A 10,015-nucleotide genomic window follows, 5' to 3' on the forward strand; every position below is an offset into this window, starting at 1 on the left:
CACCCCCAGCTCACTAAACATAAAAGTCATGAAAGCAGAAATGCAATCGCCTGCGGCCACACCACCTTGAATAAGCCTGATCTCGTCTGATCTCAGAAGCTAAGCAATGTTGGGCTTGGTTAGTACTTGGATGGGAGACCACCTGGGAATATCAAGTGCTGCAGGCATTACATTTTTGTAATTACATTTTACAATTGAAATGTGTGGAGGACAAAAGGAAATTTTGGAGGAATCACCCCCAGCTCACTAAACATAAAAGTCATGAAAGCAGCAATGCAATCGCCTGCGGCCACACCACCTTGAATAAGCGATCTCGTCTGATCTCAGAAGCTAAGCAATGTTGGGCTTGGTTAGTACTTGGATGGGAGACCACCTGGGAATATCAAGTGCTGCAGGCATTACATTTTTGTAATTACATTTTACAATTGAAATGTGTGGAGGACAAAAGGAAATTTTGGAGGAATCACCCCCAGCTCACTAAACATAAAAGTCATGAAAGCAGAAATGCAATCGCCTGCGGCCACACCACCTTGAATAAGCCTGATCTCGTCTGATCTCAGAAGCTAAGCAATGTTGGGCTTGGTTAGTACTTGGATGGGAGACCACCTGGGAATATCAAGTTCTGCAGGCATTACATTTTACAATTGAAATGTGTGGAGGACAAAAGGAAATTTTGGAGGAATCACCCCCAGCTCACTAAACATAAAAGTCATGAAAGCAGAAATGCAATCGCCTGCGGCCACACCACCTTGAATAAGCCTGATCTCGTCTGATCTCAGAAGCTAAGCAATGTTGGGCTTGGTTAGTACTTGGATGGGAGACCACCTGGGAATATCAAGTGCTGCAGGCATTACATTTTTGTAATTACATTTTACAATTGAAATGTGTGGAGGACAAAAGGAAATTTTGGAGGAATCACCCCCAGCTCACTAAACATAAAAGTCATGAAAGCAGAAATGCAATCCCCTGCGGCCACACCACCTTGAATAAGCCTGATCTCGTCTGATCTCAGAAGCTAAGCAATGTTGGGCTTGGTTAGTACTTGGATGGGAGACCACCTGGGAATATCAAGTGCTGCAGGCATTACATTTTTGTAATTACATTTTACAATTGAAATGTGTGGAGGACAAAAGGAAATTTTGGAGGAATCACCCCCAGCTCACTAAACATAAAAGTCATGAAAGCAGAAATGCAATCGCCTGCGGCCACACCACCTTGAATAAGCCTGATCTCGTCTGATCTCAGAAGCTAAGCAATGTTGGGCTTGGTTAGTACTTGGATGGGAGACCACCTGGGAATATCAAGTGCTGCAGGCATTACATTTTTGTAATTACATTTTACAATTGAAATGTGTGGAGGACAAAAGGAAATTTTGGAGGAATCACCCCCAGCTCACTAAACATAAAAGTCATGAAAGCAGAAATGCAGTCGCCTGCGGCCACACCACCTTGAATAAGCCTGATCTCGTCTGATCTCAGAAGCTAAGCAATGTTGGGCTTGGTTAGTACTTGGATGGGAGACCACCTGGGAATATCAAGTGCTGCAGGCATTACATTTTTGTAATTACATTTTACAATTGAAATGTGTGGAGGACAAAAGGAAATTTTGGAGGAATCACCCCCAGCTCACTAAACATAAAAGTCATGAAAGCAGAAATGCAATCGCCTGCGGCCACACCACCTTGAATAAGCCTGATCTCGTCTGATCTCAGAAGCTAAGCAATGTTGGGCTTGGTTAGTACTTGGATGGGAGACCACCTGGGAATATCAAGTGCTGCAGGCATTACATTTTTGTAATTACATTTTACAATTGAAATGTGTGGAGGACAAAAGGAAATTTTGGAGGAATCACCCCCAGCTCACTAAACATAAAAGTCATGAAAGCAGAAATGCAATCGCCTGCGGCCACACCACCTTGAATAAGCCTGATCTTGTCTGATCTCAGAAGCTAAGCAATGTTGGGCTTGGTTAGTACTTGGATGGGAGACCACCTGGGAATATCAAGTGCTGCAGGCATTACATTTTTGTAATTACATTTTACAATTGAAATGTGTGGAGGACAAAAGGAAATTTTGGAGGAATCACCCCCAGCTCACTAAACATAAAAGTCATGAAAGCAGAAATGCAATCGCCTGCGGCCACACCACCTTGAATAAGCCTGATCTCGTCTGATCTCAGAAGCTAAGCAATGTTGGGCTTGGTTAGTACTTGGATGGGAGACCACCTGGGAATATCAAGTGCTGCAGGCATTACATTTTTGTAATTACATTTTACAATTGAAATGTGTGGAGGACAAAAGGAAATTTTGGAGGAATCACCCCCAGCTCACTAAACATAAAAGTCATGAAAGCAGAAATGCAATCGCCTGCGGCCACACCACCTTGAATAAGCCTGATCTCGTCTGATCTCAGAAGCTAAGCAATGTTGGGCTTGGTTAGTACTTGGATGGGAGACCACCTGGGAATATCAAGTGCTGCAGGCATTACATTTTACAATTGAAATGTGTGGAGGACAAAAGGAAATTTTGGAGGAATCACCCCCAGCTCACTAAACATAAAAGTCATGAAAGCAGAAATGCAATCGCCTGCGGCCACACCACCTTGAATAAGCCTGATCTCGTCTGATCTCAGAAGCTAAGCAATGTTGGGCTTGGTTAGTACTTGGATGGGAGACCACCTGGGAATATCAAGTGCTGCAGGCATTACATTTTACAATTGAAATGTGTGGAGGACAAAAGGAAATTTTGGAGGAATCACCCCCAGCTCACTAAACATAAAAGTCATGAAAGCAGAAATGCAATCGCCTGCGGCCACACCACCTTGAATAAGCCTGATCTCGTCTGATCTCAGAAGCTAAGCAATGTTGGGCTTGGTTAGTACTTGGATGGGAGACCACCTGGGAATATCAAGTGCTGCAGGCATTACATTTTTGTAATTACATTTTACAATTGAAATGTGTGGAGGACAAAAGGAAATTTTGGAGGAATCACCCCCAGCTCACTAAACATAAAAGTCATGAAAGCAGAAATGCAATCGCCTGCGGCCACACCACCTTGAATAAGCCTGATCTCGTCTGATCTCAGAAGCTAAGCAATGTTGGGCTTGGTTAGTACTTGGATGGGAGACCACCTGGGAATATCAAGTGCTGCAGGCATTACATTTTACAATTGAAATGTGTGGAGGACAAAAGGAAATTTTGGAGGAATCACCCCCAGCTCACTAAACATAAAAGTCATGAAAGCAGAAATGCAATCGCCTGCGGCCACACCACCTTGAATAAGCCTGATCTCGTCTGATCTCAGAAGCTAAGCAATGTTGGGCTTGGTTAGTACTTGGATGGGAGACCACCTGGGAATATCAAGTGCTGCAGGCATTACATTTTACAATTGAAATGTGTGGAGGACAAAAGGAAATTTTGGCGGAATCACCCCCAGCTCACTAAACATAAAAGTCATGAAAGCAGAAAAGCAATCGCCTGCGGCCACACCACCTTGAATAAGCCTGATCTCGTCTGATCTCAGAAGCTAAGCAATGTTGGGCTTGGTTAGTACTTGGATGGGAGACCACCTGGGAATATCAAGTGCTGCAGGCATTACATTTTTGTAATTACATTTTACAATTGAAATGTGTGGAGGACAAAAGGAAATTTTGGAGGAATCACCCCCAGCTCACTAAACATAAAAGTCATGAAAGCAGAAATGCAATCGCCTGCGGCCACACCACCTTGAATAAGCCTGATCTCGTCTGATCTCAGAAGCTAAGCAATGTTGGGCTTGGTTAGTACTTGGATGGGAGACCACCTGGGAATATCAAGTGCTGCAGGCATTACATTTTACAATTGAAATGTGTGGAGGACAAAAGGAAATTTTGGAGGAATCACCCCCAGCTCACTAAACATAAAAGTCATGAAAGCAGAAATGCAATCGCCTGCGGCCACACCACCTTGAATAAGCCTGATCTCGTCTGATCTCAGAAGCTAAGCAATGTTGGGCTTGGTTAGTACTTGGATGGGAGACCACCTGGGAATATCAAGTGCTGCAGGCATTACATTTTTGTAATTACATTTTACAATTGAAATGTGTGGAGGACAAAAGGAAATTTTGGAGGAATCACCCCCAGCTCACTAAACATAAAAGTCATGAAAGCAGAAATGCAATCGCCTGCGGCCACACCACCTTGAATAAGCCTGATCTCGTCTGATCTCAGAAGCTAAGCAATGTTGGGCTTGGTTAGTACTTGGATGGGAGACCACCTGGGAATATCAAGTGCTGCAGGCATTACATTTTTGTAATTACATTTTACAATTGAAATGTGTGGAGGACAAAAGGAAATTTTGGAGGAATCACCCCCAGCTCACTAAACATAAAAGTCATGAAAGCAGAAATGCAATCGCCTGCGGCCACACCACCTTGAATAAGCCTGATCTCGTCTGATCTCAGAAGCTAAGCAATGTTGGGCTTGGTTAGTACTTGGATGGGAGACCACCTGGGAATATCAAGTGCTGCAGGCATTACATTTTTGTAATTACATTTTACAATTGAAATGTGTGGAGGACAAAAGGAAATTTTGGAGGAATCACCCCCAGCTCACTAAACATAAAAGTCATGAAAGCAGAAATGCAATCGCCTGCGGCCACACCACCTTGAATAAGCCTGATCTCGTCTGATCTCAGAAGCTAAGCAATGTTGGGCTTGGTTAGTACTTGGATGGGAGACCACCTGGGAATATCAAGTGCTGCAGGCATTACATTTTTGTAATTACATTTTACAATTGAAATGTGTGGAGGACAAAAGGAAATTTTGGAGGAATCACCCCCAGCTCACTAAACATAAAAGTCATGAAAGCAGAAATGCAATCGCCTGCGGCCACACCACCTTGAATAAGCCTGATCTCGTCTGATCTCAGAAGCTAAGCAATGTTGGGCTTGGTTAGTACTTGGATGGGAGACCACCTGGGAATATCAAGTGCTGCAGGCATTACATTTTTGTAATTACATTTTACAATTGAAATGTGTGGAGGACAAAAGGAAATTTTGGAGGAATCACCCCCAGCTCACTAAACATAAAAGTCATGAAAGCAGAAATGCAATCGCCTGCGGCCACACCACCTTGAATAAGCCTGATCTCGTCTGATCTCAGAAGCTAAGCAATGTTGGGCTTGGTTAGTACTTGGATGGGAGACCACCTGGGAATATCAAGTGCTGCAGGCATTACATTTTTGTAATTACATTTTACAATTGAAATGTGTGGAGGACAAAAGGAAATTTTGGAGGAATCACCCCCAGCTCACTAAACATAAAAGTCATGAAAGCAGAAATGCAATCGCCTGCGGCCACACCACCTTGAATAAGCCTGATCTCGTCTGATCTCAGAAGCTAAGCAATGTTGGGCTTGGTTAGTACTTGGATGGGAGACCACCTGGGAATATCAAGTGCTGCAGGCATTACATTTTAGTAATTACATTTTACAATTGAAATGTGTGGAGGACAAAAGGAAATTTTGGAGGAATCACCCCCAGCTCACTAAACATAAAAGTCATGAAAGCAGAAATGCAATCGCCTGCGGCCACACCACCTTGAATAAGCCTGATCTCGTCTGATCTCAGAAGCTAAGCAATGTTGGGCTTGGTTAGTACTTGGATGGAAGACCACCTGGGAATATCAAGTGCTGCAGGCATTACATTTTTGTAATTACATTTTACAATTGAAATGTGTGGAGGACAAAAGGAAATTTTGGAGGAATCACCCCCAGCTCACTAAACATAAAAGTCATGAAAGCAGAAATGCAATCACCTGCGGCCACACCACCTTGAATAAGCCTGATCTCGTCTGATCTCAGAAGCTAAGCAATGTTGGGCTTGGTTAGTACTTGGATGGGAGACCACCTGGGAATATCAAGTGCTGCAGGCATTACATTTTACAATTGAAATGTGTGGAGGACAAAAGGAAATTTTGGAGGAATCACCCCCAGCTCACTAAACATAAAAGTCATGAAAGCAGAAATGCAATCGCCTGCGGCCACACCACCTTGAATAAGCCTGATCTCGTCTGATCTCAGAAGCTAAGCAATGTTGGGCTTGGTTAGTACTTGGATGGGAGACCACCTGGGAATATCAAGTGCTGCAGGCATTACATTTTACAATTGAAATGTGTGGAGGACAAAAGGAAATTTTGGAGGAATCACCCCCAGCTCACTAAACATAAAAGTCATGAAAGCAGAAATGCAATCGCCTGCGGCCACACCACCTTGAATAAGCCTGATCTCGTCTGATCTCAGAAGCTAAGCAATGTTGGGCTTGGTTAGTACTTGGATGGGAGACCACCTGGGAATATCAAGTGCTGCAGGCATTATATTTTTGTAATTACATTTTACAATTGAAATGTGTGGAGGACTAAAGGAAATTTTGGAGGAATCACCCCCAGCTCACTAAACATAAAAGTCATGAAAGCAGAAATGCAATCGCCTGCGGCCACACCACCTTGAATAAGCCTGATCTCGTCTGATCTCAGAAGCTAAGCAATGTTGGGCTTGGTTAGTACTTGGATGGGAGACCACCTGGGAATATCAAGTGCTGCAGGCATTACATTTTAGTAATTACATTTTACAATTGAAATGTGTGGAGGACAAAAGGAAATTTTGGAGGAATCACCCCCAGCTCACTAAACATAAAAGTCATGAAAGCAGAAATGCAATCGCCTGCGGCCACACCACCTTGAATAAGCCTGATCTCGTCTGATCTCAGAAGCTAAGCAATGTTGGGCTTGGTTAGTACTTGGATGGGAGACCACCTGGGAATATCAAATGCTGCAGGCATTACATTTTTGTAATTACATTTTACAATTGAAATGTGTGGAGGACAAAAGGAAATTTTGGAGGAATCACCCCCAGCTCACTAAACATAAAAGTCATGAAAGCAGAAATGCAATCGCCTGCGGCCACACCACCTTGAATAAGCCTGATCTCGTCTGATCTCAGAAGCTAAGCAATGTTGGGCTTGGTTAGTACTTGGATGGGAGACCACCTGGGAATATCAAGTGCTGCAGGCATTACATTATACAATTGAAATGTGTGGAGGACAAAAGGAAATTTTGGAGGAATCACCCCCAGCTCACTAAACATAAAAGTCATGAAAGCAGAAATGCAATCGCCTGCGGCCACACCACCTTGAATAAGCCTGATCTCGTCTGATCTCAGAAGCTAAGCAATGTTGGGCTTGGTTAGTACTTGGATGGGAGACCACCTGGGAATATCAAGTGCTGCAGGCATTACATTTTAGTAATTACATTTTACAATTGAAATGTGTGGAGGACAAAAGGAAATTTTGGAGGAATCACCCCCAGCTCACTAAACATAAAAGTCATGAAAGCAGAAATGCAATCGCCTGTCGCCACACCACCTTGAATAAGCCTGATCTCGTCTGATTTCAGAAGCTAAGCAATGTTGGGCTTGGTTAGTACTTGGATGGGAGACCACCTGGGAATATCAAGTGCTGCAGGCATTACATTTTACAATTGAAATGTGTGGAGGACAAAAGGAAATTTTGGAGGAATCACCCCCAGCTCACTAAACATAAAAGTCATGAAAGCAGAAATGCAATCGCCTGCGGCCACACCACCTTGAATAAGCCTGATCTCAGAAGCTAAGCAATGTTGGGCTTGGTTAGTACTTGGATGGGAGACCACCTGGGAATATCAAGTGCTGCAGGCATTACATTTTAGTAATTACATTTTACAATTGAAATGTGTGGAGGACAAAAGGAAATTTTGGAGGAATCACCCCCAGCTCACTAAACATAAAAGTCATGAAAGCAGAAATGCAATCGCCTGCAGCCACACCACCTTGAATAAGCCTGATCTCGTCTGATCTCAGAAGCTAAGCAATGTTGGGCTTGGTTAGTACTTGGATGGGAGACCACCTGGGAATATCAAGTGCTGCAGGCATTACATTTTTGTAATTACATTTTACAATTGAAATGTGTGGAGGACAAAAGGAAATTTTGGAGGAATCACCCCCAGCTCACTAAACATAAAAGTCATGAAAGCAGAAATGCAATCGCCTGCGGCCACACCACCTTGAATAAGCCTGATCTCGTCTGATCTCAGAAGCTAAGCAATGTTGGGCTTGGTTAGTACTTGGATGGGAGACCACCTGGGAATATCAAGTGCTGCAGGCATTACATTTTAGTAATTACATTTTACAATTGAAATGTGTGGAGGACAAAAGGAAATTTTGGAGGAATCACCCCCAGCTCACTAAACATAAAAGTCATGAAAGCAGAAATGCAATCGCCTGCGGCCACACCACCTTGAATAAGCCTGATCTCGTCTGATCTCAGAAGCTAAGCAATGTTGGGCTTGGTTAGTACTTGGATGGGAGACCACCTGGTAATATCAAGTGCTGCAGGCATTACATTTTACAATTGAAATGTGTGGAGGACAAAAGGAAATTTTGGAGGAATCACCCCCAGCTCACTAAACATAAAAGTCATGAAAGCAGAAATGCAATCGCCTGCGGCCACACCACCTTGAATAAGCCTGATCTCGTCTGATCTCAGAAGCTAAGCAATGTTGGGCTTGGTTAGTACTTGGATGGGAGACCACCTGGGAATATCAAGTGCTGCAGGCATTACATTTTTGTAATTACATTTTACAATTGAAATGTGTGGAGGACAAAAGGAAATTTTGGAGGAATCACCCCCAGCTCACTAAACATAAAAGTCATGAAAGCAGAAATGCAATCGCCTGCGGCCACACCACCTTGAATAAGCCTGATCTCGTCTGATCTCAGAAGCTAAGCAATGTTGGGCTTGGTTAGTACTTGGATGGGAGACCACCTGGGAATATCAAGTGCTGCAGGCATTACATTTTACAATTGAAATGTGTGGAGGACAAAAGGACATTTTGGAGGAATCACCCCCAGCTCACTAAACATAAAAGTCATGAAAGCAGAAATGCAATCGCCTGCGGCCACACCACCTTGAATAAGCCTGATCTCGTCTGATCTCAGAAGCTAAGCAATGTTGGGCTTGGTTAGTACTTGGATGGGAGACCACCTGGGAATATCAAGTGCTGCAGGCATTACATTTTACAATTGAAATGTGTGGAGGACAAAAGGACATTTTGGAGGAATCACCCCCAGCTCACTAAACATAAAAGTCATGAAAGCAGAAATGCAATCGCCTGCGGCCACACCACCTTGAATAAGCCTGATCTCGTCTGATCTCAGAAGCTAAGCAATGTTGGGCTTGGTTAGTACTTGGATGGGAGACCTCCTGGGAATATCAAGTGCTGCAGGCATTACATTTTTGTAATTACATTTTACAATTGAAATGTGTGGAGGACAAAAGGAAATTTTGGAGGAATCACCCCCAGCTCACTAAACATAAAAGTCAAGAAAGCAGAAATGCAATCGCCTGCGGCCACACCACCTTGAATAAGCCTGATCTCGTCTGATCTCAGAAGCTAAGCAATGTTGGGCTTGGTTAGTACTTGGATGGGAGACCATGTGGGAATATCAAGTGCTGCAGGCATTACATTTTACAATTGAAATGTGTGGAGGACAAAAGGAAATTTTGGAGGAATCACCCCCAGCTCACTAAACATAAAAGTCATGAAAGCAGAAATGCAATCGCCTGCGGCCACACCACCTTGAATAAGCCTGATCTCGTCTGATCTCAGAAGCTAAGCAATGTTGGGCTTGGTTAGTACTTGGATGGGAGACCACCTGGGAATATCAAGTGCTGCAGGCATTACATTTTACAATTGAAATGTGTGGACAAAAGGGAATTTTGGAGGAATCACCCCCAGCTCACTAAACATAAAAGTCATGAAAGCAGAAATGCAATCGCCTGCGGCCACACCACCTTGAATAAGCCTGATCTCGTCTGATCTCAGAAGCTAAGCAATGTTGGGCTTGGTTAGTACTTGGATGGGAGACCACCTGGGAATATCAAGTGCTGCAGGCATTACATTTTACAATTGAAATGTGTGGAGGACAAAAGGAAATTTTGGAGGAATCA

At 43.5% G+C, this 10,015-nt stretch overlaps 41 non-coding genes and 3 pseudogenes across 41 annotated transcripts; all 44 read left to right on the top strand.

The window, feature by feature from the left end:
• Positions 1 to 48: 48 nt before the first annotated feature.
• LOC131720042 (5S ribosomal RNA) lies at positions 49 to 167 on the top strand. Its single transcript, XR_009318942.1, has one exon. It is a non-coding gene; the product is annotated as a 5S ribosomal RNA (ribosomal RNA).
• A 114-nt stretch (positions 168 to 281) lies between these two features.
• LOC131714080 (5S ribosomal RNA) lies at positions 282 to 398 on the top strand (annotated as a pseudogene).
• A 114-nt stretch (positions 399 to 512) lies between these two features.
• On the top strand, positions 513 to 631 carry LOC131712226 (5S ribosomal RNA). Its single transcript, XR_009314119.1, has one exon. It is a non-coding gene; the product is annotated as a 5S ribosomal RNA (ribosomal RNA).
• Positions 632 to 731: 100 nt separating this feature from the next.
• LOC131720043 (5S ribosomal RNA) lies at positions 732 to 850 on the top strand. The gene has a single exon (XR_009318943.1). It is a non-coding gene; the product is annotated as a 5S ribosomal RNA (ribosomal RNA).
• A 114-nt stretch (positions 851 to 964) lies between these two features.
• LOC131711721 (5S ribosomal RNA) lies at positions 965 to 1,083 on the top strand. The gene has a single exon (XR_009313609.1). It is a non-coding gene; the product is annotated as a 5S ribosomal RNA (ribosomal RNA).
• Positions 1,084 to 1,197: 114 nt separating this feature from the next.
• On the top strand, positions 1,198 to 1,316 carry LOC131720044 (5S ribosomal RNA). Its single transcript, XR_009318944.1, has one exon. It is a non-coding gene; the product is annotated as a 5S ribosomal RNA (ribosomal RNA).
• A 114-nt stretch (positions 1,317 to 1,430) lies between these two features.
• LOC131720045 (5S ribosomal RNA) lies at positions 1,431 to 1,549 on the top strand. Its single transcript, XR_009318945.1, has one exon. It is a non-coding gene; the product is annotated as a 5S ribosomal RNA (ribosomal RNA).
• Positions 1,550 to 1,663: 114 nt separating this feature from the next.
• LOC131720046 (5S ribosomal RNA) lies at positions 1,664 to 1,782 on the top strand. Its single transcript, XR_009318946.1, has one exon. It is a non-coding gene; the product is annotated as a 5S ribosomal RNA (ribosomal RNA).
• Positions 1,783 to 1,896: 114 nt separating this feature from the next.
• Positions 1,897 to 2,015, top strand: LOC131711874 (5S ribosomal RNA). The gene has a single exon (XR_009313763.1). It is a non-coding gene; the product is annotated as a 5S ribosomal RNA (ribosomal RNA).
• A 114-nt stretch (positions 2,016 to 2,129) lies between these two features.
• Positions 2,130 to 2,248, top strand: LOC131720048 (5S ribosomal RNA). The gene has a single exon (XR_009318948.1). It is a non-coding gene; the product is annotated as a 5S ribosomal RNA (ribosomal RNA).
• A 114-nt stretch (positions 2,249 to 2,362) lies between these two features.
• On the top strand, positions 2,363 to 2,481 carry LOC131720049 (5S ribosomal RNA). Its single transcript, XR_009318949.1, has one exon. It is a non-coding gene; the product is annotated as a 5S ribosomal RNA (ribosomal RNA).
• A 100-nt stretch (positions 2,482 to 2,581) lies between these two features.
• On the top strand, positions 2,582 to 2,700 carry LOC131720050 (5S ribosomal RNA). The gene has a single exon (XR_009318950.1). It is a non-coding gene; the product is annotated as a 5S ribosomal RNA (ribosomal RNA).
• Positions 2,701 to 2,800: 100 nt separating this feature from the next.
• LOC131720051 (5S ribosomal RNA) lies at positions 2,801 to 2,919 on the top strand. The gene has a single exon (XR_009318951.1). It is a non-coding gene; the product is annotated as a 5S ribosomal RNA (ribosomal RNA).
• A 114-nt stretch (positions 2,920 to 3,033) lies between these two features.
• Positions 3,034 to 3,152, top strand: LOC131720052 (5S ribosomal RNA). Its single transcript, XR_009318952.1, has one exon. It is a non-coding gene; the product is annotated as a 5S ribosomal RNA (ribosomal RNA).
• Positions 3,153 to 3,252: 100 nt separating this feature from the next.
• On the top strand, positions 3,253 to 3,371 carry LOC131720053 (5S ribosomal RNA). Its single transcript, XR_009318953.1, has one exon. It is a non-coding gene; the product is annotated as a 5S ribosomal RNA (ribosomal RNA).
• A 100-nt stretch (positions 3,372 to 3,471) lies between these two features.
• Positions 3,472 to 3,590, top strand: LOC131720054 (5S ribosomal RNA). Its single transcript, XR_009318954.1, has one exon. It is a non-coding gene; the product is annotated as a 5S ribosomal RNA (ribosomal RNA).
• A 114-nt stretch (positions 3,591 to 3,704) lies between these two features.
• On the top strand, positions 3,705 to 3,823 carry LOC131720055 (5S ribosomal RNA). Its single transcript, XR_009318955.1, has one exon. It is a non-coding gene; the product is annotated as a 5S ribosomal RNA (ribosomal RNA).
• A 100-nt stretch (positions 3,824 to 3,923) lies between these two features.
• On the top strand, positions 3,924 to 4,042 carry LOC131720056 (5S ribosomal RNA). Its single transcript, XR_009318956.1, has one exon. It is a non-coding gene; the product is annotated as a 5S ribosomal RNA (ribosomal RNA).
• A 114-nt stretch (positions 4,043 to 4,156) lies between these two features.
• On the top strand, positions 4,157 to 4,275 carry LOC131720057 (5S ribosomal RNA). Its single transcript, XR_009318957.1, has one exon. It is a non-coding gene; the product is annotated as a 5S ribosomal RNA (ribosomal RNA).
• A 114-nt stretch (positions 4,276 to 4,389) lies between these two features.
• On the top strand, positions 4,390 to 4,508 carry LOC131720059 (5S ribosomal RNA). The gene has a single exon (XR_009318959.1). It is a non-coding gene; the product is annotated as a 5S ribosomal RNA (ribosomal RNA).
• A 114-nt stretch (positions 4,509 to 4,622) lies between these two features.
• On the top strand, positions 4,623 to 4,741 carry LOC131720060 (5S ribosomal RNA). Its single transcript, XR_009318960.1, has one exon. It is a non-coding gene; the product is annotated as a 5S ribosomal RNA (ribosomal RNA).
• A 114-nt stretch (positions 4,742 to 4,855) lies between these two features.
• On the top strand, positions 4,856 to 4,974 carry LOC131720061 (5S ribosomal RNA). The gene has a single exon (XR_009318961.1). It is a non-coding gene; the product is annotated as a 5S ribosomal RNA (ribosomal RNA).
• Positions 4,975 to 5,088: 114 nt separating this feature from the next.
• LOC131720062 (5S ribosomal RNA) lies at positions 5,089 to 5,207 on the top strand. Its single transcript, XR_009318962.1, has one exon. It is a non-coding gene; the product is annotated as a 5S ribosomal RNA (ribosomal RNA).
• Positions 5,208 to 5,321: 114 nt separating this feature from the next.
• LOC131720063 (5S ribosomal RNA) lies at positions 5,322 to 5,440 on the top strand. Its single transcript, XR_009318963.1, has one exon. It is a non-coding gene; the product is annotated as a 5S ribosomal RNA (ribosomal RNA).
• Positions 5,441 to 5,554: 114 nt separating this feature from the next.
• LOC131710991 (5S ribosomal RNA) lies at positions 5,555 to 5,673 on the top strand. Its single transcript, XR_009312873.1, has one exon. It is a non-coding gene; the product is annotated as a 5S ribosomal RNA (ribosomal RNA).
• A 114-nt stretch (positions 5,674 to 5,787) lies between these two features.
• LOC131710858 (5S ribosomal RNA) lies at positions 5,788 to 5,906 on the top strand. Its single transcript, XR_009312740.1, has one exon. It is a non-coding gene; the product is annotated as a 5S ribosomal RNA (ribosomal RNA).
• Positions 5,907 to 6,006: 100 nt separating this feature from the next.
• On the top strand, positions 6,007 to 6,125 carry LOC131720064 (5S ribosomal RNA). The gene has a single exon (XR_009318964.1). It is a non-coding gene; the product is annotated as a 5S ribosomal RNA (ribosomal RNA).
• A 100-nt stretch (positions 6,126 to 6,225) lies between these two features.
• Positions 6,226 to 6,344, top strand: LOC131720066 (5S ribosomal RNA). The gene has a single exon (XR_009318965.1). It is a non-coding gene; the product is annotated as a 5S ribosomal RNA (ribosomal RNA).
• A 114-nt stretch (positions 6,345 to 6,458) lies between these two features.
• Positions 6,459 to 6,577, top strand: LOC131720067 (5S ribosomal RNA). The gene has a single exon (XR_009318966.1). It is a non-coding gene; the product is annotated as a 5S ribosomal RNA (ribosomal RNA).
• Positions 6,578 to 6,691: 114 nt separating this feature from the next.
• Positions 6,692 to 6,810, top strand: LOC131712376 (5S ribosomal RNA). Its single transcript, XR_009314269.1, has one exon. It is a non-coding gene; the product is annotated as a 5S ribosomal RNA (ribosomal RNA).
• A 114-nt stretch (positions 6,811 to 6,924) lies between these two features.
• Positions 6,925 to 7,043, top strand: LOC131720068 (5S ribosomal RNA). The gene has a single exon (XR_009318967.1). It is a non-coding gene; the product is annotated as a 5S ribosomal RNA (ribosomal RNA).
• A 100-nt stretch (positions 7,044 to 7,143) lies between these two features.
• Positions 7,144 to 7,262, top strand: LOC131720069 (5S ribosomal RNA). The gene has a single exon (XR_009318968.1). It is a non-coding gene; the product is annotated as a 5S ribosomal RNA (ribosomal RNA).
• A 114-nt stretch (positions 7,263 to 7,376) lies between these two features.
• On the top strand, positions 7,377 to 7,495 carry LOC131713808 (5S ribosomal RNA; annotated as a pseudogene).
• A 100-nt stretch (positions 7,496 to 7,595) lies between these two features.
• Positions 7,596 to 7,704, top strand: LOC131715229 (5S ribosomal RNA; annotated as a pseudogene).
• A 114-nt stretch (positions 7,705 to 7,818) lies between these two features.
• On the top strand, positions 7,819 to 7,937 carry LOC131720685 (5S ribosomal RNA). The gene has a single exon (XR_009319582.1). It is a non-coding gene; the product is annotated as a 5S ribosomal RNA (ribosomal RNA).
• A 114-nt stretch (positions 7,938 to 8,051) lies between these two features.
• On the top strand, positions 8,052 to 8,170 carry LOC131720071 (5S ribosomal RNA). Its single transcript, XR_009318970.1, has one exon. It is a non-coding gene; the product is annotated as a 5S ribosomal RNA (ribosomal RNA).
• A 114-nt stretch (positions 8,171 to 8,284) lies between these two features.
• On the top strand, positions 8,285 to 8,403 carry LOC131712609 (5S ribosomal RNA). The gene has a single exon (XR_009314500.1). It is a non-coding gene; the product is annotated as a 5S ribosomal RNA (ribosomal RNA).
• Positions 8,404 to 8,503: 100 nt separating this feature from the next.
• LOC131720072 (5S ribosomal RNA) lies at positions 8,504 to 8,622 on the top strand. Its single transcript, XR_009318971.1, has one exon. It is a non-coding gene; the product is annotated as a 5S ribosomal RNA (ribosomal RNA).
• A 114-nt stretch (positions 8,623 to 8,736) lies between these two features.
• On the top strand, positions 8,737 to 8,855 carry LOC131720073 (5S ribosomal RNA). Its single transcript, XR_009318972.1, has one exon. It is a non-coding gene; the product is annotated as a 5S ribosomal RNA (ribosomal RNA).
• Positions 8,856 to 8,955: 100 nt separating this feature from the next.
• On the top strand, positions 8,956 to 9,074 carry LOC131720074 (5S ribosomal RNA). The gene has a single exon (XR_009318973.1). It is a non-coding gene; the product is annotated as a 5S ribosomal RNA (ribosomal RNA).
• Positions 9,075 to 9,174: 100 nt separating this feature from the next.
• LOC131718949 (5S ribosomal RNA) lies at positions 9,175 to 9,293 on the top strand. Its single transcript, XR_009317845.1, has one exon. It is a non-coding gene; the product is annotated as a 5S ribosomal RNA (ribosomal RNA).
• A 114-nt stretch (positions 9,294 to 9,407) lies between these two features.
• LOC131710352 (5S ribosomal RNA) lies at positions 9,408 to 9,526 on the top strand. The gene has a single exon (XR_009312224.1). It is a non-coding gene; the product is annotated as a 5S ribosomal RNA (ribosomal RNA).
• A 100-nt stretch (positions 9,527 to 9,626) lies between these two features.
• On the top strand, positions 9,627 to 9,745 carry LOC131720075 (5S ribosomal RNA). The gene has a single exon (XR_009318974.1). It is a non-coding gene; the product is annotated as a 5S ribosomal RNA (ribosomal RNA).
• A 97-nt stretch (positions 9,746 to 9,842) lies between these two features.
• On the top strand, positions 9,843 to 9,961 carry LOC131720076 (5S ribosomal RNA). Its single transcript, XR_009318975.1, has one exon. It is a non-coding gene; the product is annotated as a 5S ribosomal RNA (ribosomal RNA).
• The last annotated feature ends 54 nt before the right edge of the window (positions 9,962 to 10,015 follow it).

Source organism: Acipenser ruthenus, chromosome 44, assembly GCF_902713425.1.
Source record: "Acipenser ruthenus chromosome 44, fAciRut3.2 maternal haplotype, whole genome shotgun sequence".
Classification (NCBI taxonomy): domain Eukaryota; kingdom Metazoa; phylum Chordata; class Actinopteri; order Acipenseriformes; family Acipenseridae; genus Acipenser; species Acipenser ruthenus.